The following is a 26,165-nucleotide window of genomic DNA, read 5'->3' as shown; positions in this document are numbered from 1 at the left end:
GCTCCCACCAAGGGTTCGGATCCCATATAGAGACCGGTCTGCTAACTGGTTGAGCGCGGTGCAGGCGTGACACCAAGGGTTGCGATCCCGTTGCCAGTCGCGGTACGGGCACGACACCGAGGGTTGCGATCCCGTTACTGGTCACGAAAAAAGACAAAAAGGGAAAAAAAAAAAAAGATCACACAACATGACCAAATGGAATTCATCCTGACACGCAGGGATGGTTCGAGATATAAAAATCATTCAATGTGATACACTACATTAACAAAATAAAGGATAAAAATCACATGACCATCTTAATAGATGGAGAAAAGCATCTGACAAAATTTGATACCTTTTCTTGATAAAAACTCTCAACAAAGTAGCAACAAAAAGATATTACCTCAACATAATAAAAGCCATATATGAAAAGCCCACAGCTAGCATCATACTCAACGTTGAAAAACTGAAAGCTTTTCCTGTAAGATCAGGAGCAAGGAAAGAATGCCCATTCTTGCTATTTCTAGTCAACACAGTAAGAAAAATCATAGCCAGAGCAATTAGGCAAGAAGAAATAAATGGCATCCAAACTGGAATGGAAGAAGTAAAATTATTTCTGTTAGCAGATGACAAAAAAACTAAAGACTCCACACACACACATACACATGAAACTATTAAAACTAGTTAATGAGTTCAGTAAAGCTGCAGGATACAAAATCAAACAAAAATCAGTAGCATTTTATACACTAATAATGAACTATTTGAAAAAGAAATTAAGAGAACAATCCCCTTAATAGAATCAAAAAGAATAAAATACTTAGGAATAAAATCCTAAGGAGGTAAAAAACTTGTACACTGAACACTACAAAACACTGATAAAAGAAATTAAAGACACAAATAAATAGAAAGACATCCCCTGTTCATGGATGAGAAGACTCAATATTGTTAACATGTTAACACTACCCAAAGCAATCTACAGAATCAATGCAATTCCTATCAAAATCCCAATGACCTTTTTTATAGAAATAGAAAAAACAATCCCAAAATTCATATGGAACCAAAAAGGACCCCTAATAACCAAAACAATATTGAGAAAGATCAAAGCTAGAGGCATCACACACTGATTTCAAAATATATTATAAAGCTACAGTAATAAAATCAGTTTGGCACTGGCATAAACAGAGACAAAATATAAGCCAATGGAACAGAATTGACAGCCTAGAAATAAACCCACACATATACAAGGAGACTTCAAAAAGTCTGTGGAGAAATGGAATTAAAAGATAACTTTAGGGCTGAGCCCGTGGCGCACTCGGGAGAGTGCAGCGCTGGGAGCGCAGGAGCGCTCCCGCCGCGGGTTCAGATCCTATATGGGGATGACCGGTGCACCACAGCGCTCACTGGCTGAGCGCGGTGCGGCCGGTCTCAAAAAAGGACAAAAAAAAAAAAAGATAACTTTATTTCTCAACATAAGCTCCAATCAATTTCGAGACACTTTTGTAAGTGATGATACCAGCCATTTAGTCCATCCATAAAGAACTGAGGGTCCCAGGAATCGAACCATGTCAATGCAGTCTTTTTTACATTATGAACTGAAGAAAAATGAGTGCCCTTAAAGATTTTTTTTTAAGATTAGGAAACAAAAGAAATCAGAAGAAACCAAATCAGTAAGGTAAGGTGGATGCATAATGATTTACACACCAAAACTTTCCCAAGACTGTTCTTGTTTTGATGAGAGGAATGAGCAGGAACATTGTCATGGGTAAGGACTCTGGTGAAACTTTCCTGGGCATTCTTCTGCTAAAGCTCTGGCTAACTTTCTTAAAATACTCTCATCATAAGCAAATGTTACTGTTCTTTGGCCCTCCAGAAAGTCAACAAGCAAAATGCCTTGAGCATCTTAAAAAACTGTTATCATGACTATTGCTCTTGACCAGTCCACTTTTGCTTTGACTGGACCACTTCCACCTCTTAGTAGCTATGGGTTTGATTGTGTTTTGTCTTCAGAATCTTACTGGTAAAGCCATGCTTTATCTCCTGTTGCAATTCCTCAAAGAATGTTTCAGGATCTTGATCCCACTTGTTTAAACTCTGCTCTGCTCTTATCTGTAGCTGATCTGGGCACAACAGTTTTGAGACCCATCAAGCAGAAAGTTTGCTCAGCTGTAATTTTTCAGTTAGAATTGTGTAAGTTGAACCAGTTGAGAGGTCTATAGTGTTGGCTATTGTATCAACTGTTCATCACCGGTACTTTTCAATAAGAACATAAACAAGGTTAATTTTTTCCTCACAAATTGACGTGGATGGTCTGCCACTGCAGGCTTCATCTTCAACATTACCTCGTCCCTTCTTAAAACGAGTCATCCAGTTGTAATTTGCTTATTTCTTTGAGGCACTGTCCCCATAAAATCTTCATAAAGCATCAATAATTTCACCATTCTTCCACCCAAGCTTCACTGTAAGTTTGATGTTCATTTTTGCTTCAATTTTGGCATAATTCATGTTGCTCAGATAGGGTCTCTTTTCAAACTGTCTTATTGTTCTTAGTGTCTCAAACTAGATACCATTCAAACATGTTATAATAAGTTAGTACAAGTTTCTTTTCGTGCAAAAAAATTTTGAAATCATGCATAGCTTTTTCATAATGTGCATTTTCCATGAACTTTTTGAAGATGTTTCATATGGTCAACTGATCTTCAACAAGGGTACAAGAATGGAAATGTACGAATCAAAACCACAATGAGATACCACTTCACACCCACTAGGATAGTTATAATAAAAATGACAGATAACAAGTGTTGACGAGGATATGTAGAAACTGGGACCTTTATATATTGCTGGTGGGAATGTAAAGTGGTACAGCCACTATAGAAAACAGTTTAGCGGTTCTTCAAAGATTTAAACATGGAATTACCATATGATCCAGCAATTCAACTCATACACACACACACACACACACACACACACACACACACCCAAGAGAACTGAAAACATACATCCTCATAAAAACTTGTACACAAATATTCACAGTATTATTCATAATAGCCAAAAAGTGGAAACAAACCAAATGCCTATCAATTAATTAATGAATAAATTAAGATGTGGTATATTCATACAATGAACTATTATTCAGCAATAATAAAAAAAAAATGAAACACTGATGAATTACTACATCATGGATAAACCTTGAAAATACTATCCTAACTGAAAGGAGCCACTCACAAGGGCCATATATTGTATGATTCCATTTAGATAAAATGTCCAAAACAGGCAAATCTATAGAGACAGTAAGTACATTATTGGTTACCGCACACCCAAAAAAGGTGACTCCTGTACTAGTAGAAGGGAAAAGCAAAGAACCAAGATAATTTACACTATAGTGTCCTTAACCAAGAGGAAGCACCAGGTAATTCTGGCAGTAGGGAGTAAAGCTGGACAGAAGAAGGATTGGTTGAAAGCTGCTTAACAAGCATTTTGATTCCCTAAATCCTCTATTTCACACCAGAAGGCTCAGGGTTGTTTTTTCCCTCTATCTAGAGGGGGTGACGGAGCATCTCTGAAATGGGAGATATACCAGGCACAGTTGAAAGCTGGAGAAGAGTATCAAAAACAGAGGAGAATTAAGAGAACATATGCAAACTAAATGAGAAAACTCACCATCCTCTCTTCCAGCTTGGCTCCCAGCCCACTGTTAACCAGGTCTTAATCAACCAGGCAGGAGACAGGACAAGTCTTCTCTTGGAAGTTTCCTAGACAGTCCACCAGATAACTCTATAGTGAGGTTCTCAGTTAACAAGCATTCTCCTTCCTATAAACACATTCAGAGCTCCCAATCTGATTTTTAGTCTGCTACTCTTAAGCACGATACATTAGCAGGTAATGTGAAAAGCTTTTATCATGAAAGGTGATGCCAAAGAAAAAGAAAACTTATAAAACAAACAAAAAACCCAACATTAATTTCCTCAGAGAGATAAACACATATTACATCTATAGAACAAAAACAGGATGCCATAAAAAAAGAACATTCAGAGAAAAAAAGGAAAACTCATGAAAACTCTTCCCTAACAGGAACTGCCTATTTACTACAGAGACAGGCTAAACCAACTTGGCTGGCTCTTAAGCAGTGTGAAGTTAAAAGTTCTGTACATAAATTTCAATTTGTCAGAGCACTGGAATAGGGATCAACTGACACCAGCTATTGCCAGGCTGACAAAATAACTTGGTTGGGCCGAGCCCATGGTGCACTCGGGAGAGTGCGGCGCTGGGAGCACAGCAGCGCTACCGCCGCGGGTTTGGATCCTATATAGGGATGGCCGGTGCGCTCACTGGCTGAAGGACAAAATAACTTGGTTGCCAAAGCTGTGCTATAATCTAGAATACTCCAATGTTAAACTAGTTTTTAGTCCTTGAAAGGACTTAAAAAAAAAAAAGTAATGTGCTGTTTTTCCTGAGACCTGACTGCACAGTTGAATTTCCTACTATTTATTTTCATAAATATATTTAAGCCCCCGTTACCTAAGAAATCTTGCAACTTGGGAGAGCCTAACTAATATAATTTACAAATACATTATAGGTAGATTCTGAATGATTGATGTGGCCTATGTCACTTCATTAACAATGACCAATATACAGTATTAAGTAAGCTCCATCATATTGATTCCAGTTATTACATCACAAAATGTCTCCAATCTGAAATAGTGGTCTACAAAGATTTTCTGTAAAGGGCCAGAGAGTAAATATTTTAGTCTTGAGGACCATATGATCTCGGTCACAGAACACCATACACACATCACCTTCATGGGTGAAAACTGGAAAACATGGAAGAGGCAAAATTTCTTGAAACAATATAAAACAGATGGATGTGGGTGGAAATTTTTATAATTAAATTTTTACATCTTCCTCTTTACCCCTATTACTACTTCCTGCATTTGGCTCTCCTTGGACTATCAGAGTAAGTTCAACATTTCTCTTTGCCTGATGCCAATCTGTCTACTACAGCGCTGCCAAAAGGATTTTTAAGATGAATTCCAAACATCTCTCATGATCCTGCATGATTCTGGCTTGCCTACTTCTGTAATCTCACCTGCCACTCTCCCATACAGACCCCATGCTCCAACTACACAGAATTATTCACAGTACCCCAATATACCATCTGTTTATTTTTTTTATTTTTATTTTTTGTCTTTTTCGTGACCGGTAAGGGGATCGCAACCCTTGGCTTGGTGTCGCCCGCACCACGCTCAGCCAGTGAGCGCACCGCCCAGTCCTATATAGGATCTGAACCCGCGGTGGGAGCGTCGCTGCACTCCCAGTGCCGCACTCTCCCGAGTGCGCCATGGGGCCGGCCCATATACCATCTGTTTAATACTGCTATGGTTTGCTTATCCTGTTCCTTCTGCTCAAAATTTGGCTTCTTCTTTCCCAAATTCCTATCCATCAGATCTTCTCTTATCCTTCACTCTGCTCAAGTACCTTATCTGGTAGTCCACCCTAAACTCCAAAGCAAAAATAATTAATTTCCTCTTCTTGTCAATTCTACACCATATATTACAGGAGACAGTATAACATGGCAATTAAGAGCACAGGCTTTGGAGTCAGATCTAGATCCACATTCCAACACTACTACTCTGTGAACATGAGCAAATTACTGAATTTCTGAGCCATACTTTCTTCATCCATAATAGTTTGTAATATAATTTTCTTCATCCACCATAAATAATTTAATTGTAGTTTTTTTTTTTCCTTTTTGTCTTTTTTCATGACCGGTAACGGGATCACAACCCTCAGTGTTGCGCCCGTACCGCGACCGGCAACGGGATTGCAACCCTCGGTGTTGCACCCGCACCGTGCTCAACCAATGAGCGGACCGGTCTCCATATGGGATCCGAACCCTCGGCGGGAGCACCGCCGCACTCCCAAGCGCCGCACTCCACCGAGTGCGCCACCGGGCCGGCCCAATTTAATTGTAGTTTTGAAGACGGAGATGATATCTGTAAAGTGTTAAAGACAGTATTAAATCGAGTAAGTCTTTTTTTTTTTAAAAAAAGATCTCAATTGACTTTATTGTGATTCTAGAATCAGGCAACACATCATTCCATAAAATAGAACGAGTGTTCCCTAAACCTAGTAAGTCTTAAACCTAGTAAGTAAGATGTCTCTTATTATCTGTCTGCAAAATTGCCACCCCTCTCAGACTGTTTTCTTGAGGTCAGGGGCCATTCATCCTTAAGTTGCTAGAGCCTAACACAGTGCCTGAAGCATATTAATTTTAAGTCCTCAAATGTCTGTCCAATCAATAAATAAATAAACATGAAAAAGTTAAACTCAAGGTGAACTTTTCTTTAATACCTAAAAAAAAACCCCTTGAATTTAGGATATATTTCTTCTTTTAAGACCTAAGGCTTAAAATTATCTATTATAATCCAAACCACTCACCACTGCCCAACATTTCGCCAAATAAATGCCAGCATTAATAACCTATATAAAAAGCCTCTACTTACGAATAAATGAGGTTACAAAGGCTGGGGTTTTTTCTGTTGTTCTTAGGTCCATAATGACAATATAAAAGCAACCCATGAATACACACTGCATAAAGTTTCACTTTGGTTCCAATAGTAATAGTAAACAATATAGATTTACAAAAATAAAAGGGTTTCTGTCCTCTTAGAATTTAAAATGTGAGGGAGAACCATAATATGAACAATTAGAATTATAGAAAATTGACATCGTGCTCTCTGTATGTAAAAAGTAACATACAGTAAGGGAATACAGACTGTAGTAACTACTTTTGACTTTGTGGGGAGGGAGAATTCAGAGATATCACAGCAGAGCACTTGAGGGAGAAAAAGATAACAGGAAATAGGGGATTTGCTCAAATTTGGTGAACAAACAGGGCCCAAAGAGGAAAATAATACAATAGAAAAAGAACTGACTACAAAATCAATGGACTGAGCACCAAGTCCCAGCTCTGCCATTACTTATTAGATACAAAATGTGTAATTCACAGGCAATGTGAATGTCCTCCTAGAAAACCAAGAGACTCTACATAATACAACTAATAATAACATAGAAAACTGACCAGTATCACAGACACAGTGAAAAGTAGAAAGCCTTTTAGGTGAAAAACGGGAATTTTTATCTCAAAAGCCAACTACTTTGAGGCAACTATTTAAACTTGTGAACATAAAACATATTTATAATGGGGCAACACAAAGAGCAAGAAAAACAAGTTTGGCATCACTGGAATCCGGATAGTTTAAAAAGAAAGAAAATATAGAAAGAGCTGAACTGTTGATCAGTTACAATTTTAGAAGCTGTGCTAGCCAGCTTCCAAGACGGCCCCCAACAATTTTCACCTCTTACTATTCAAACACTTACGCAATTCCCCTCTCACAGCGAAACAAGGCTGGCCTGCAGGACCAAGAGAACATGATGGAAGCGACAGTGTACTACTTCCAAAGCTAGGTTGTAAAAGGAATCTTAACTTTTGCCTTGATCTCTGGGATTGATTCCTCTGTGGAAAGCCAGCTACCACACTATGAAGACACTCAGCAGTCCTATAGAGAGGTCCAAGTGAAGAGAAACTGAAGCCTCCTACCAAGAGCCAGCACCAATTTGCCAGTCAGGAGTGAATCAACTTGGAAGCAGATCCTCTAGTTCCAATCAAGATTACAGATGAATGTAGCCCTATCTGACATCTGACTGCAATTGCAAGAACTGCTCAGCCAAGCTTCTTCCAAATTGCTGACCCACAGAAATTGAAGGGGATAATAAATGACTGTTATTTTCGAACAACTTTTTTTCCTCCCAGGGAGAATTTTTCTTTTCTTTTTTTTTTTTTGCAGCTGGTCAGAACAGGTATCCGACCCCTTGGCCTTGGCGTTAGAACACCACTCTCTAGGGCCGAGCCCATGGCGCACTCGGGAGAGCGCGGCGCTGGGAGCGCAGCAGCGCTCCCGCCGCGGGGTCAGATCCTATATAGGAATGACCAGTGCGCTCCCAGCGCTCACTGGCTGAGCGCGGAGTGGCCGGTTTCAAAAAGGACAAAAAAAAAGAACACCACTCTCTAGGGCCGAGCCCATGGCGCACTCGGGAGAGCGCGGCGCTGGGAGCGCAGCAGCGCTCCCGCCGCGGGTTCAGATCCTATATAGGAATGACCAGTGCGCTCCCAGCGCTCACTGGCTGAGCGCGGAGTGGCCGGTTTCAAAAAGGACAAAAAAAAAGAACACCACTCTCTAACCAACTGAGCTAACCAGCCAATGACTGTTATTTTAAGCCACTAAGTTTTGGGATAATTTATTGCACAGCAATAGAAACTATATAGTATACTTGCCAAAAAATTTTTTAGCCTGAATCTAACAATGTGGAAATAATTAGATCCAAACTGTGTGACCCTCTGTAAGTCAACTGGCCTGGACTCTTCAAAAACGAAACAGGCAAGAGGATTATTACAAAGTAAGAGACTAGAGAGACTGTAACTACTAAATGTAATATGTGAAACCAAATGTAATATGCAAACCTTGATTGGTTCCTAGATCTAAGGAGAAAACTTCTGGAAATAACTGGGAAATTTTGAATATGAATACTAGCTGATACTATGGAATTATGATTTATTTTCTTAGAGGTGATATTGTATACTTTTACGGTTATATAGGAAATATCCTTTTACTTGGGAGAAGTAATGCAAAAATATTTAGCAGTTAAATAGGATGACTACAACTTACTTTCTTAATGCTTCAACAAAATTAAAGTATATCTCTCTAAATAGAGAAAGTAAACATGGCAAGATATTATTAACTGGTCGATGCAGGCAAAGTGTTTATGGTATTCATTATACTATTCTTTCAATTTTTGTGTAGATTTTATTTTATTTTTTTCAAAATAAAAAGCTGGTTAAAAAGAAAAAAGAATATAAAGAGTACCCTACCACAACGAGATATTATGACACTCCTATTATACTAGTTAAAATAAGAAAATACTGACAATGCCAAGGGCTGGCAAGAATGCAGAGCATCCTCATATACTGCCAGGTAGAATACAAAATGGTACAGTCACTGTGGAAAACATTTTGCCTATTTCTTATAAAGTTCAACATACTTATCATGTAACCCAGCCATCTCCTTCCTAGGTATTTACCCTAGAGCAGAGGTTCTCAACCAGGCGCTATTTTGCCCCCCAGAACATTTGGTCATATCTGGAAACATTCTTGTTATAACTGGGAGAGGGAAGTACTACTAGTATTGAGTTGGGAGAAGTCAGAGATGCCATCAAACATCCTAAAACACACAGGACAACACCACAACAAAAAATTACCCAGTCCAAAGCGTTAACAGTGCCAAGACTGAGAAATCCTGCCTAGAGAAATATTTATCCATAAAAAATCTGTAACAGAAATGTTTATAGCAGCTCTATTCAGAATCACCAAAAGTGTGCAATATCCCAATGTCCCTCAACAGGTGAAGAGATAAACTGTGGTACATCTATATATTGAAATGTGTACTACTCAGCAAAAAAAAACAAATGAACTACTGATACATGCACAACTTGGACTGATCTCAAAGCCATTATGCTGAGTAAAAAAACCCCATCTCTAAAGGTTACATACATATTATTACATTTATGTGACACTCTAGAAAGACAATACCACAGGGATGGAGATCAAATCATTGGTTGCCAGTGATTAAGAGGGGATGGTGGGCATAACTACAAGAAGGTAGTACAAGGGAGGTTTGGTGTGATGAAACTGTTCTGTACCCCAATTGTGGTGTTAGTTATAAGAATCTATCCATGTGTTAAAATTCATACGACTGTATACAAAAAAGGTCAATTTCACTGTATGAAGATTTTTTTTTTAAGTAACATTTAAAACATTAAGAAGGTACATACCCTAGGTACTGGGTTGAACAGAAACTCCCCAAATTTATGTCCACCTGAAACCTCAGAATGTGACCTTCTTCGGTCTTTTGGAGTCTTTGCAGATGTAATCAGTTTAAAATGAGGTTATACTGGATTAGGATGAACCCTAATCCAATGACTAGTTACCCTATAAGACGAAAATTTGGACATAAAGACATGCACAGAGTAAAGATGATGTGATGACATAGGGCGAACACCATGTAAAGATAGAAGCAGACACTGAAGAGATGTATGTACAAGCCAAAGAACACCAAAGATTGCTGGCAATCACCCAAAGCTAGGAGACAGGCATGGAGCAGATTCTCTGAGAGGCTCCAACACTGCCGACACTGTATTTTGGATTTCTGGACTCCTAAACTGTGACAGAATAAATTTCTGTTGTTTTAAACCACCCAGGTAATTTGTTAAGGCAGTCCTAGGAAACTAATATATCCTATGATTCTATTTATATGACATTCTAGAAAAATCTGAACTATCGGGACAGAAAACACATCAGTGCTTCCTAGGGGTGAAGGTGAGGAGAGAGGAATGACTATAAAGGAGTGCAAACAAAGGCTGCCATGTGTTTGTCAAAATTCAAAGAACTGTGTACATGTAAAAACTCACACTGGAGGGCCGGCCCGGTGGCGCACTGCTACAGTGTGCCGCTTGGGAGCGCGGCGGCGCTCCCACCGAGGGTTCAGATCCCACATACAGACCGGCCGCTCACTGGCTGAGCGAGGTGCGGGCGCAACACCGAGGATTGCGATGCCGTTGCCAGTCCCGGTCTGGTACGGGCACAACACTGAGGGTTGCGATCCGTTGCCGGTCACGAAAAAAGACAAAAAGGAAAAAAAAAATGTGACATAGGAGGGCTGGCCCGGTGGCGCACTGCTACAGAGGGTTGCGATCCGTTGCCGGTCACGAAAAAAGACAAAAAGGAAAAAAAAAATGTGACATAGGAGGGCTGGCCCGGTGGCGCACTGCTACAGAGGGTTGCGATCCGTTGCCGGTCACGAAAAAAGACAAAAAGGAAAAAAAAAATGTGACATAGGAGGGCTGGCCCGGTGGCGCACTGCTACAGAGGGTTGCGATCCGTTGCCGGTCACGAAAAAAGACAAAAAGGAAAAAAAAAATGTGACATAGGAGGGCTGGCCCGGTGGCGCACTGCTACAGAGGGTTGCGATCCGTTGCCGGTCACGAAAAAAGACAAAAAGGAAAAAAAAAAATGTGACATAGAATGCCTAATGTAGAAAGAAGGTGCTAAAATATTGCCAGAGGTAAAAACTAATCCTAACATCTTCCTGAAAGGCAATGGAAAGAAAAATGTGGAAAGGGACAGACACACTTCACAAGATTATTTTAGTAATATCTTGTCCCATAAGCAATAGACATTTATAGCCTTATTTTAAAACATGTATCTTATTAATAGACAATTTTTTTTTTTAAGATGACCAGTAAGGGTATCTTAACCCTTAACTTGGTGTTGTCAGCACCATGCTCTCCCAAGTGAGCTAAGTGGCCATCCCTATATAGTGATCCAAACCCATGGCCTTCGTGTTATTAGTACCACTCTCTCCCCCAAGTGAGCCATGGGCCGGCCCTTAATAGACAAATTATTAAACAGTCAGAATATTATGAAATTTGCTTGGTTTATTTTCAGAAATAACACATCCAACATAATCAGCTATTTATATAGGCCACATCTATTTTGGCTTAGAAGACCTTTAAATAATTTAATGTGGACCTACAGTTTTTCCTTTTTATTTATTTATTTTATTGGTTATGAATATTCATGGTGTACAGAGCAAATTGTCACTTGTGCCTAAAATGTGATGGCCAGATCCATACTGGCAGCATGTCCATTACCACAAATTGTGATTAAAGCCCATGTCCCCCACCCAATTATCCCCAACCTCCCTCCCCATCCCCCTTTCCCCACTCCACTTTGGATCCCTAGGTATGTTCTCTCCCTCTGCAAGTCCAACGCCCCACCGTGGTCTTTCTTTTCTTCCTTCTTTCTCTAGGCCTATAGTTCCTCAAAAGAAACCACCAAAAACACATTTCAAAAAAGATACAAAACCTATATGGAGAAAAATTCCTTGCTGAAGCAGAAAGTACAGAGTTCAAAGAGCTAAGGTACACAGCGGCATACAGAGAAGTAAAACCTAATGAAGTCAAAGTCTCAAACAACCTTACTGAAATACACAGGCACACATGGTAACTAGAAATACATTCTGAGTAGTCATCCTTGGGTAGGGCTACTCTGCCATTTTCCCAAACCCCTACTCAAGTGAAAGAGCTATGGATCAAAGGATACTGTATTGAAAAATCTCTCTTCACTCGCCAGACACTAGAGTTCACTTGTAGCTATCAAATTTTGATAAATTTCATTCTTCTTCCTTGAATTTGATAAATACAAAGGAAGGGAAGTAAGAGTTTGTGTGTATAAGAGTTAAAAGCAAAAAGTGAAGAATAGACTACAGCCCCTCAATTCAGTTGGAAGTGGTTTTTGTGTATGCAATCAGTAGCCACACCATCCAGCTAAGATGAAAACTAGATCCTGTTCCCTAGGGGCACAGCAGCAGAAACTAGCTAGAAGGAACAAATTTTAGATCCCATTCTCTACTAATGGGTGTATGGGCTGCTAAAGGTATTGGCAGAGGGGATGAGAGTTCTTCAGGTTGGGGTAGAGGGTATATACCCATTTCCATGATTTAATTTCTCAGCAAAAGAAGTGGGAATAAATTCAAACACAGTTATGATGGGGAAACGTTACTTTCCTGTTTACTGGAGAGTTACCTTAACAGGGAGGTAGGAGGTGAGACATCCTCTCTCCCCATAAGAGACACCATGGCTCTGATCACACGATGATCTCAGATGACTAAAAGCTCCTTTCCCATTTTTCAACCAAATATACCAGCATAGATTCTAAAGCATATGCTTAAAAAGATGATTATCCTATTCAAAGAGAAAAACAGGAAGCTACAATTTCAAGGTTCAACAGTATGAAAACAGAGTCTAAGGAAATTGGCACCATTCATTTAGCATCCATTTGAACTCTGTATCCGGTATCCCAGAAGGCAATCTCTTCCCATTCCCCCAAATAGCTTTCTGACAAACATTTCAATATTAACTACTATTACAAGTTCTTTCTGGCTTTGACTGACTGTTTACTGCTAGAGTTTAATGGATTTGACAAGCAACAATACATACAACTATTGTTTTGCCACTATAAATATCACTGTCTTGCAAACAATGCTTGTATGAAATTATACTACCGAATTATAAAGTTGAATTTCCTGGCTCCCAAGAAATTCTTGTTTCTGATCACTGCTAACCCCTATGAGTCCTCAAAACATATCACTAATGTCCACCATCTCCCATTCGTCCAGGAAACCTTTCTCAAATAATTTCTAAACATCACGTAAACTGGAAGTCAATATTGAGTTATTGAATAACATGTATGTATAATTTATAAACAAAATTCATGCATTTCCCTTAAAAGGAGCTAAAATCATTGTTATTCAGATTGTATTAAAAACTCAGAAGAAAATGACACAGAGACAATCCTTTACACCCAACAGCCCTAACTACGGGATGGGGGAGGAACCAAATTACCATCTATCCATTAGGAAACAAATAGGATTATGAAAGCAGAGCCAATTCTATATTCCAATTTAGGTCTGTAGATTTTCACCTTAGTATTCAATTCTAAGATTACCTCCTCTACTTTGACTGAATACAAAAAGGAACAGAATAAAAATATTATTCCAAAGAAGGCGAAGTACCACACACCTTATTTATTCTTACAGGTAAGCAAATGAAAATCTAGGAAAGTTACATGGATTGACAATTAGGCAAAGATTTCTTAGATATGACACCAAAAGTATCATTCATGAAGGAAAAGAAATTGAGAAATTGAGCCTCATCAAAGTTAGGAACTCCTACTCTTTAAAAGACACCATTAAGAAAATGAAAAGACAAGCAAAAGGCTGAGAGATATTTGCAAAATATCTATTTCATAAAGAACTTATATCCAGAATTTACAAAGAACTCTAATAAATCAATAATAAGACAAATGACCCAATCAAAATGGATCACCCAAGATCAGTACAGAAGATGTGGCCAAAAACTGAGATCTCTAGCCTTGCTCAATGTTAATTTCATGATTTAAAACCATGGTTCCATAAAGGAGCCAAAAAGATAACAGGGAAACAACCAAACAAAAAATATTGCTGTACTTGAACCTACTCAGTTTAGTCCTTTTCAAATTGAGAATAGGCTCACTCCCAACCTCCTCACTTGACAAAAATCAAAAAGCTCTGACAAACAGCACAGTCTCAGAACAGAAATTTAAATCAAGTTAAGTAAATCACTGAAGTGATTAAAAGAGATTTTTTTTTTCCCCTTCAGAATTTCAAAAGGTAATACCCTTGCTTGAACACCTAAGGCTTGTATTTTTGTATTAAAAGAAATCAAATTTCTTTTAATAAGATCCTACATTTTCCTTCTCTAAAATGAAATTTAAATGACACAGGAACTTATTTGCCTAAAAGTTTAATTCTTTATAAATGCTTAGCTGAGTAGGTAAATGGTTAAAGGGAAGAACAGACAAATCCAAAACTAGAGAAAAATGTAAAGGAGGTCCTGTTCCAGACCAACCTTCACCTTTCCAGAAAGCACTATGTTTAACATTTTATCAACAAATATTTACTGTGGAACTGTACAAGTACACTGGAAAGAATGTTTCCAGCTGCTTTGTCAACAACAAAAAAGGAGAAGGAGCTGTAGCAGTATACCCAGAAGCAGAAAAGATATGGGCAACAGCCTACAAAATAATTAGGACACAAAAAACAAACAATCCATTTTTTTAAGTGTGTAAAAATCCTGAACAGCTATTTATACAAAGAAGATACACAAATGGCCAAAAGGTACATGAAAAGATGTTCAACATCACTATCACTAGAAAAATACAAATTAGGATGGTTATTATAAAAAAAGGAAAAAGCTAAAAACAGAGAATAACGAATGATGGCATGAATGTGGAAAATTAAAGCCCTTCTGCACTGCTCATGGGAATGTAAAATAGTACAGCCCCTGTGGAAACAGTATGGTGATTCCTCAAAAAATTAAAAGCAGACTTACCAGATGATCCAGCAATTCCACTTCTGGGTATTACACAAAAGAAATGAAAACAGGGTCTCAAAAAGATATTTGTACATTAGTGTTCATAGCAGATTACTCACAGTATCCCAAAGGTGGAAATAACTCAAACATCCATCAACTGATCAATGGATAAAAAAAATGTGGCATATATATATATATACACAATGGAATATTATTCAGCCTTAAAAAGAAGGAAATTCTGATACATGATACAACATGAAACTTAAAGACATTATGCTAAGTGAAATAAGCCAGGCAACAAAAGACAAATATTATATGATTCCCCTTATCAGAACCACGCTCTCTCAAGTGAGCCAACCGGCCATCCCTATATAGGGATCCAAACCCGTGGCCTTGGTGTTATCAGCACCACACTCTCCCCAGTGAGCCACAGGCGGGCCCTGATTCCCCTTATATGAGGTACCTAGAACAGTTGAATTCATAGAGAAAGAAAGTAAAACAGTGGTTACCAGGGGATGGGAGGAGAGGAAATGAAGAGCTATTGTTTAATGGGTACAGAGTTTCAGTTTGTGAGGAAGAAAAAGTTCAGGAGATGGACAGTGGTAATGGTTGCGCAACAAGGTGAACGTACTTAACCTCACTGAACTGAAGACTTAAAAATGGTTAAAAGGTAAGTTTTATGTTATGTATATTTTACCACAATAAAAAAATAATTAGACAAATATCTTCATAATATTCTTTGTCTCTCAGAGATGAACACATCAATTTATATAGTAAAATCAACTAACAGGGCAGTTTGAACACATGCCATCTCCATCTCTCCTGAAATCCCAGCAAAATGAAAGAAAGAAATGAAAAGTAGAACCCTCCCAAGGGCGAAAACAAAAGGAGAGGAGATGACAGAAGATAAATGTCAGCAACATTCTGGACAATAAAAAACAGTAGCAGCAAGGTTCTGCACATTAAATATATACAGAATATAGTTGTTAAACTAAGACCTATTGTAAATATCTTTCCTACAAAAAAATTCAAGAACAGAAAAAAATAATCTGGGATTTCCCTTTGACAACTGACTTTCCACAGAAGTAATTGCAGCTAATCCCTCTCTCATATTCTTTGTCCTCCCATTTCCAAAGCACAGCTATAATTAAATGAACCACCTGAAAATTCCTTTTAATTTTTCACAACAAATGAACTCCATAAACTAGGTCAGACCATACCTCAAAAATAAAAAAAACTCCCTTCCTCATTAAATGAGATTTAGATTTAGCTCATTTGACCCTATTGCTGCATCTCTATGATGATGGCAACTTGATGTACTTTTCAGAAGATCAGTTCAGTATTCTTATTCATCCATGAGGAAAACATTGCCACATCTCAGATATTATCCAGACTATATATAACACACTAGTCAGCTTACTTACAAAACAGAATATTTAAAATAACAACATTTTGCATTTTAGCCAAGAATAAGGATAACTTCTCTGTGTATGTCAAGAAAATGTTCATGAGAAAGTATGAACAGAATAAAAGGCCTGGTGAAAATAAAATCCTAAAAATCACTTTCTCAGGTTATACAGAATAAACACATTCCACTTTTCTACAATGTTTATTGGTTTCTTCAAACGTTCTGAATCATGAACTATTGTATCAAGTTTCTGCAGAAAAATTCTACATCTTTTCCAAGAGCAAACCGTTTGTTAGTGTTTCCAGACTTTGTAAATACAAAAATTCCACGTGTAAACTAAGGTCTACTATGAAACTTGTCAGAGACTGAGATCATCAAAAACCTGAAATTAGAAATGTGATAAGCAACTGAACTACTTCGGTTTTTCTTTTTCTTTCTATTCTACTTGTGCAAGCTGGGGAATCATAAGAATGTGTATGTGATCCATTATTAAGGAGAGTGCTGGGGATGAGAGTGATGAAGCATGGTGCACAACATGAAAAGAGGAACAGCTTGTATACATTATCTTCACATATCCCAGTTTTTACAAGAGTGAATAGGAAAAAAAGCTTTCAAAACTGACCCTCTTTATCTACTGCAAGCTTTTGTCTCTTACGTTAGCCTTTGTCACTTTCTTATCATTCCCAATGCCACCTCCATAGACTGGTCTCCCTGCATCTAGACCTTCCCAACGCCAGTAAATACCACAGACCTCAAGATTGCCAAATAAATCCTCATAAAACACCATTTCATCCTATCAGCCAATAGGTCTCAGTTATCCCAAAATAAGAGGCTGGTTTCCTCAAGTTTTCCAAACTTTCTCCTATTACCAGGCCCAAACAAACCCTCTTAAACTAAACTGCAACTGATCTATTCACTGCACTACCACCACCTCAAGGTTCGTTCCTGCCTCTGCACCTTTGTGCATTCTGAATCCCAATCTTAAATAACTTCCCTCCTTCTCTCTGCCTTAATATTTATTCTGCATACCTCTTGTCCAGCACTAGACTGCTTTGAGGTATTACAGTTTTAAATCTTTGTGCGGGTAATGACATTCTTCCTGGAGGGCAGGGAACATGGGTTATGCTGCACAAAGTCAAGCCCCAGATCAGAGGTTGCAAAGCGGCAACCCACAAGACAAATTCTGCCCACAGTGGTGATTTGTTTGGCCCACAGTGTTTATACTACAATTTCATAAGTTGCCAAAATCTAAAAATAAAAATTTCTTACAAAATCTGGACTTCCAGCTTCTCTTTAGAAAAAAATTAAGATGTTCAGGCGACATTCGGTCTGCACCCTCCCCTAGGTCAATAGTGAGCCAACAATGAATTGTATACTTTAACATGGTGAATTATATATTATGTAAATTTCACCTCAATTAATTTTAACCTTCTGAAAAATTTCAATCACCAATACATTGTGAGTGTATTCCCAAAACCTTAATATTTTTAATTAATTTATTTTTAACTGACAAAAAGATATACATTTATCATGTACAACATGTTTTGAAATATGGATATATATTGTTGAATGGCTAAATCAAGCTAATTAACAAATGTATAACCTCACATACTCCTTTTCTGTGGTGAGAATGAATTTTAACTCAATTTTTTTAAAAAATAGGGAACCAAAACTGCTTTAACAACAGCTCCCCTGGAGGGACATGAATTCCCTACTTTACTTACAGTCCCAATCTGATTTACCATTACTGACTTAAATATTTACCCAGCCCTACAGGCATTTGAATTTACAATGCTCACCCTAGATAAGCTTATTCAATGAATTACTGAACTAAGATGACAATTTTATAAAAGACAAGGTTGGTAGTAATGATGATAATGACAATAATACCAACAACTAACATTTCATGCTTACTGTGAGCCAAGTTTAATTCAAACGGAAACACATTATCCCTTTATATGCTATTACTATTCCCAGTTTGCAGATGTGGAAATGAAGATGCAAAGAAGTCACGTCACTCAGCCAAGGTCATACTGCCAGTACATGCTAGAGCCGAAATTCAAAATAAACCTAACTCTAGTGCACACTGTTAATCCCTACAATATGATCCTTTAGACTAGCATCCTTTCCTCTGTTAGCAAGTGAACTGATTCTCTGGAACAAAGAAGCAAAAGACAAAATTTCAGAATCTACTCTCTTTCTTTGCATGAATGACTAAGAAGCAAACTAAAGTTCACCTAAGTGCAGGTGGCATTTCTGAAATTTTTCTCGCCTTTAAAAAAACAGTTCTCTGTAACTGACTGAGAAAAGATTATGGAATTCAATAAAATTATATTTTCTCAGAAAGCAAGCATGTTATTAGATATTTCTGGACTGAGGTAATCTCAATATGCAGATGAATTCTTATCCTATAAAGTGATGATATATACAAAAATCATCTCTTTCTTGGGGTAGAAGGATATATCTACTAGGGTAAGCAGTTTCCAGACATGAAAAAGAAGCGCAAGTTTCTTGAGGGCAGGGACTGCTTTTTGTCATGAGTCCCCTGCAATGCCTAGTACAGAGTGGCACTTAGAATATATTCAACTACATTAAAAGACCTAAGAAATCTGAAGTTAATATCTTAAATTGCAATGCAATGCAACCTTTATTACAGAATTTATCCTCTTGCTTTTTATGATAATTACTAGCAAACAAGTTTGTTTTCCTGACGAAAACACAAAATCCTTGAAACAGGAAATTTATATTTCAGTACCCCTTGGAACACAGCACAACAGCAGGTCAAAAATGCTTGTTGAATATTACAAACTTAACGTTTCTACACTTAGGTTTCCTACAAGTCTCTCTTTGTGCCACTGTTTAAAGCAGAACTTAAAATAATATGGTTTCTCATTTATAAAGCGATGGATATTATAAAGTCTCATATTTCTGATACCCATCCTACATTGTGATATCAACAAAGTCCAGAAAAATTAGTGAGTCAGCACATGAAGTACAAAGTATAATCATAGAGTGAGCTAGAAAACACCTGAGTGGGATTGATGTTCTTTTCAAAACAAAATAAAAAGAAAAAACCTGAGAGATCATATTCAAAACATTCAATAGACAAGTGAGGAAATGAGGCCCAGAGAGATTTAACTGAGTTGCCCAAGATCACAGAATTTAAGAAATGAGCAGTACCACAGATAGAACCAAGGTCTTCTGAATGTTGGCCTAGGTATCTTTCCACAAAGAACTGCTTTGTCAGCTCAGCATGAAATGGATACTTTGAAAAATATTTTAAAGATATTTGGTATGGAGAATGATCTTTCCACCACATAACTTTTTGTGAGGTATTACGTCACCATTAAAGGCATAAAAGCTGCCTTGTTCCTTTATTGCAGATAACACCAACTCCTTTTCCCCTTCTTTTCTGTTGTACATATTTTTCATTTTCATGTCTCTCCTGTTGTCACCTTCTGAGACTTCTTCCTCACCATCTCATCTGTCTACTTTCCCTATCACCCACTTCCTTTCTAATATCTCTCACAAATTGCCCACCATCTCCTTCCTTATTCTCCACAATTACCAAAAAGAACAGATTAAGCATACATTTGATTACAGCAAATGGGACACCACAGTAAGCAAATCACAGCCTGGTCTCCAGCATTATGGGGCAATTTGTTAACACAAATATAAACTAAACACAAAGTGTCACACAGATGAATGAATAATAAACACTAATGTTTACAGTGGAGACAAGAACCTAAGCATGCATGGGACATTTATGTAAAGGCAGGTGGTAAAGACAATGATAACTAATAGTCTCAAGGTTACGGTTAGACAAATGAGGAACCACTTGCTTCCTTTTTTTAAGTTTCTTTTTTATTGTCAGCTTTACTGAAGTATAATTAACAAACAAAAACTGTATATATTCAAGGTGTAAAACATGATGTTTTGATATACCTATACAATATGTAATGATTTCTACAATCAAGCTAATTAACACATCCATCACCACACAGTTACTTTTGTGGGGTGAGAATACTTAATATCTACTCCTTTAGCAAATTCCAAATATACAATATATTACATACTACTTATTATAGTTCCCAAGTTGTACATTAGTTCTCCAGAATTTATTCATCTTATAACTGCAGTTTGTACTCTCTGACCAACATCTCCCCATTTCTCCCATTCCCCCACTCCCAAAACCCTCATGACCATCCTTCTATTATTTCTATGAGTTGGATTTTTTAGATTCTACACATAAATGTATTTGTACTTATCTGTGTCTGACTTATTTCACTCAGCATAATTTCTTCCAGGTTCATCCATGCTGTCACAAATGGCAGCACTTCCTTATTTCTTTCTTTTTTAAGACTAAATAATATTCCATTATATATACAATTGACCCTTAAACAAGTTTGAATTGCGCAGGTTCACTTATATGCAGATTTTTTCCAATAAATATACAGTCAGCCCTCCCTATATGGGGTTTTTGCATCAGTGGATTCAACCAACTTCAGATGAAAAATACAATATTTGTAAGATGTGGAACCCGCCTATATGCAGGGCCAACTATTCATATCCATGGGTTCTGCAGGGCCAACTGTGGGACTTGAGCATCTGCGGATTCTGGTGCTCAAGGGGCATCCTGGAACTAATCCCCCGAAGATACCAAGGGACAACTGTATATATATACATATCACAATTTCTTCATTCATCTGTCAACAGACACCTACGTTGTTTTCATTATCATGGATATTGTGAATAATGCTGCAATAAACATAGTAGTGCAGGTATTTCTTCAAGATAGTGATTTTGGGCTGGCCCGGTGGCGCACTGGAGAGTGCACCGCTTGGGAGCGCGGCGGCGCTCCCGCCGAGGGTTCGGATCACATGTGGAGACTGGTTCCCGCTCACTGGCTGAGCGTGGTGCGGGGGCGCAAAACCAAGGGTTGCACTCCCGTTGCCGGTCCCCGGTACGGGCGCGACACCAAGGGTTGCGATCCCGTTACCGGTCAGTACAAAAGACAAAAAGGAAAAAAAAAAAAAAAGGAAAAAAAAAAAAAAAGGAAAAAAAAAAAAAAAGGAAAAAAAAAAAAAAAGGAAAAAAAAAAAAAAAGGAAAAAAAAAAAAAAAGGAAAAAAAAAAAAAAAGGAAAAAAAAAAAAAAAGGAAAAAAAAAAAAAAAGATAGTGATTTTATTTCCTTCGGATATACACCCATAAGTGGGATTGCTGGAAAATATGTAGTTCTATCTTACTAATGGTCTTCCTATTCAGCTTTCATACCTAGCAATTTACCTGCTCTACTTCATTCACTCACTATTCTCTTATTGCTTGACTTTACACTCTACTTTTTCTTACCCAGTAGTCTTCCTTTTCTTTCTCCTGACCTTTTAAAGTAAATCTGTCTTGCCCTCATGTTTTCCTTCACAATATTATTACCAACTTCTCCCCACTTGTGGATCTAGATAATGTCTTAGGTTCTGAATTCATTTTCTTTCCTAAAGATTTAATATGTATTACTTTATTGGATCTTCACAATGCCAGGGAGGGAGGTAAGAATCAATACAACTATTTTACAGATATATAAACTGAGGCCTGGCAAAATTAAATAATTTGCCAAAAGTCACACAGCTTGTTTATGGCAAAATCACATTAGAACCCAGATCTTTTCTTTCTAGTCCTCTATTTTTTTTCCACTGCCCCATGTTGCCTTCTTTTTAATTCCTCTACTTCTTACCCACATACATGCACATGTCAGGACAAATATACAGACATAAATGTTCATAAAACAAAACAAGTGGAAAAAGTGTGTGTATGTATAAGGGAACTATATAAACAGAAAAGTCAGAAGACTGAAATTAAGAGCGTAGTATGGCTCACAGAATAATGCTTAGAAAGAAGGCTTTGGGTTTTGTATCCAAGTGGAAACTGCCTATTTCTTCAACCAACTGATGCAGCCAACATCAACTCTCTCCCCATACCTCTCCATAGCAGTTATATGACCAGGGCTTGCACTCTACACCACTCCTGCCCCCAAACCTCTCTCCCAGGAATGTCACCATACCTGAACTTCTCACTGTTTGAGTCACTTCTTTGGATTAAGGCGTTGTCTCCAGAAGGCCACTGTGAAATGCATGTTACCTGAGAGAGGAAAGAGGATGCATTAACACATTACTCCTATGGTTAAACACATCAGATTTGTAGATCTTGAGGATCTGACAGCACATGTCTTTTTAAAAACTTTCATGGGATAAATAATTTTTGATGGGACAGGCAGGATAAGGGGGTGAGCAGGGAGGAAATGACTCATACATAGTATGGGGTGATACCCACCTGGGTATAATGGTCACGTGGCAAAATGAGGATGGCCATATAAACACACACCCTGCCTATAAGGGTCACTGTAAGGACAGTCCCTGCAACTTGGAGGCTCTTAGGAACAGGAAAAGAAAAAGCACTCCACAGACTCTATAACATATGGGTCTAGTCAGGTCTGAAAACCACCATAAGAGCTGAGCTGGCAGTAGTTTTCCAAGGACAGTGTACTACTGCTAGACTGGAGGACAGAGGCAGGAATAGCTCTGGTTAACTGCTTCTAGTTATGAAGATAGTTTCCAACCTAACATTTTCAGCTGAGGGCCGACCTCTCAACCAGAGAACACTGCAATTCAGTTCTGTGAACCCCCTCACTAATTTCTATTAACTCAAAGCCAGTATCATTTACAGCCACAAAAATCAACATACCTTTACTGAGTGTTTATTATGAGTCCAGAATTTGACTAAGTACTACAAATACAGAAAATAGTAACTTTATATACTTTTGCCTTAAATCATGTAAAGAAAACCAATCCTCAAAACCCAAAATGGGGTGGGGGGTAGGGGAGGTGAGGAACAGGAAAGGAAGTGGGGAAAAAAGAACAAAAACCAGGTGACTATTTCCTAATAATACTAACGTAAGTTTCTTAAGCCTGAATGAATACAACAAAACTTACTTCTAGGCCAAAGTTTCTTGTTAAACTCTTGCCTAAACAGTCAAGAGGTACAGGCTAGAAATACCCCTCTTTTTCTCCCAGTCTAATAATACCAGAAGATCTTTAGTAGCACACAATCATCTTGGTAAACTGGAGAGTACCAGATCTGGTTCCAGTTCTAGTTCTGACTCTTAACTGGTTTTAGGTAAATTATTTAAACTTTTAAAAAATAAGCAGAAAACTAAAAAATTGGACTAGTCTAAGAAAAGCATATTCCTAGCATATACATATATGCCACCCACTACATAACTGTCTATAGGAAGCATCACTAATCAATTATAACACACTCTCCCAGAGAACCTATACAACCAGAATCCTTTAAAACACAGTGCTTCTGGCAGCTACTTCCAATTAGAGTTGGCCTGTAAACCAAAATATATTTGCCACTATGGACTAAATAATCTCTGTAATCTCTTCCAACTCTAAAGTTCAAATACCAAGCTTCTCATGCTGGCCTGCCGCCAAAAAAAAAAAGTTTCTGTAGGCTAAGAGAAAAACATTGCCAACAAGCTTAGACTTATAGCATTGATAGTCATAACTTTCGGTTCTCTTCCAAATTGCACCTGACCAAGTTCTAATTTCTCATAGATGCTAATAAACAATTCATTCTCACATATATAACCAGGCAACATTATGCAGACTTCCTAATAGGTTCTTTTGACAGAAAATGAGTGATTTACCCAGACGAACGCTATAAAAATCCTCATACAAAAATATGGCAACAATACTGCACTAGTAAAAGAGCTAAATCCAATTCCTTGATCATCCCCACAGCCTCTCTCCAAGGTCAGACTTTGTCACTTCTCACCTGGACTTCTGCAACAGCCTCTACCCCACCCTTTCACTCTTATCAGCAGAGTAATCTTTCTAAAATACACATGTACTCACATTACTTTCCTGTCTAAAACCTGTATCTATTTCTAACAACATAAAAGTCAAAATTTTTGGCCTTATACTCAGAACTTTTATATAGCTGCCTCCAATTACCTTTCTAGCCTCACATTCCATATACTCTTTCTCTATCCCACTCCCTGCTCCCAGAACTCTTTTTCTTCCACAACCCCCTGCATTTCTACACAGCACTAAGGCATTTCCTCTGCCTACCCTTTCTCCACCCCTGTCACGTTCTTACTCATCATCTAAGACCCAAGTCAGGTCCAAGGTTAGGTCTTGCCTCCTCCTCTGGCCAACCCCCAGACAGAAATGGCCACTTCCTCCTCTCCTGTCTCAAAGTTTTTTGAGCTGTCCTTGGTATGTGCACAGTATTGTTTGCCTCCATGGCTCCCAAAACCATAAGAATTACCTGAGGCATGTTTTAAAAATAAATTGTTATGAGCCAACCCAGACGTACTAAATCAATCTCAGAAAGTGAGACCCTGGAATTTCTACTAGTAAAAAGCTGTCCTAATCATTCTAATGGTCAAATTTGGGGACCACTGATTTGCCTGTCTCACCCAATCGGTGTAAACATACGATTTTTAAAAGACTGTAGAAATGATATACTCTAGAATACAGTGCAGAAGTACTCTGCACTCGTTTCTTTTTTTTTTTTTTGTCTTTTTCCGTGTCCGGCAACGGATCGCAACCCTCAGTGTCGCCCCCGTACCGGACCGGGACCCCCCGTACCAGACCGGGACCGGCAACGGGATCGCAACCCTCGGTGTTGCTCCCGCGCCTCGCTCAGCCAGTGAGCGGGAACCGGTCTGTATGTGGGATCCGAACCCTCGGGCGGGAGCGCCGCGCTTCCCAAGCGGCGCACTATCCAGTGCGCCACCGGGCCGGCCCTGCACTCGTTTTTTTATTTCATATCATACCCTTGCTGACCTGCCTTGTATGCTGAAGATGAAGAAATTCCTTTTGCACTCAAACCCCAAAACATGCATTCTCTACTCAACTCACTCAAAAAACATATATTCACTGTTCAAAAAGGCTGTAGAAATTCCATCTTCGTTTCTAAATCTTAAAAATGAAGTAACTGTACCTTCAGTAAACCCGTGAATACAGTGCAGGCTCTCGCCAGATCTGCCATAAAAACTTTAGGCTGAGGAATCAAGTCCTCTGCCGATTTTGAGAGTGGAAATACACTGCCTCTACATACTTCCTTAAAACCTAATTATATTAGGAACACATGCGGGAAAACCCACCTAACTGCAATAAGTGGTTTGATCCAGAGTTTCACTAATTTTCAAAGAAAAATCTCTCTTCCTTCCCCACCCCCCACTCCAAAACACGTATACTGCAACAGTGGAAGATTGGCAGAAAATGTGACAAGATTAGGATACGAATATAATCAAGACAACAATTTGAGTTGTAACCGGGGAATCGTGAATTTCGGGGACTTTTCAAGTTCACCTGGTTAGAGTTCTCACTTTAAGCTCAACGTCTACCTCGGGCGCACAGACCCTGTATTTCTCCCTCTTTAAGTCGCAGCCCAGAACTAAGTCTGAAAACTTGAGCTCTCCACTTAGAAGTCATGTCCTCATCATGTTTCGACCATTACAATACGTCCACGCTACTTTTTTCTTTTCTCTGCTGAAGAAAAGGGAACTCTCAGGAGGAAAGACAGTGACAGCTCCACGTCTGCAAAAGTCGGCGCCGCTGCGGCGGTGGCGGGCACCGTAGAGGGCGCCCGGGCCGGGACCACCACGCGGGGGGACAATGGAGGGAGGAGGGGAGTAGAAGACAGAAGGGCAGGAGGCCGCTGTGCTGGGCCCTCCTCGCGACTGGGGACT

The 26,165-nt window shown here is 38.6% G+C and overlaps 1 protein-coding gene across 1 annotated transcript in view; it reads right to left on the bottom strand.

The window, feature by feature from the left end:
- The window catches only part of ITCH (itchy E3 ubiquitin protein ligase), a 114,738-nt gene that overhangs the window by 87,165 nt on the left and 1,408 nt on the right, over window positions 1-26,165 (bottom strand). Inside the window, exon 2 of the mRNA XM_008571249.1 lies at window positions 22,467-22,543. The gene's annotated coding sequence lies outside the window, so the exon portion shown is untranslated. The remainder of the gene's footprint in view (window positions 1-22,466; window positions 22,544-26,165) is intronic.

Source organism: Galeopterus variegatus, unplaced genomic scaffold, assembly GCF_000696425.1.
Source record: "Galeopterus variegatus unplaced genomic scaffold, G_variegatus-3.0.2 Scaffold670, whole genome shotgun sequence".
Lineage (NCBI taxonomy): Eukaryota > Metazoa > Chordata > Mammalia > Dermoptera > Cynocephalidae > Galeopterus > Galeopterus variegatus.
The sequence above is the reverse complement of the archived record's forward strand: the minus strand, read 5'-3'. Positions and strand labels throughout refer to the sequence as shown.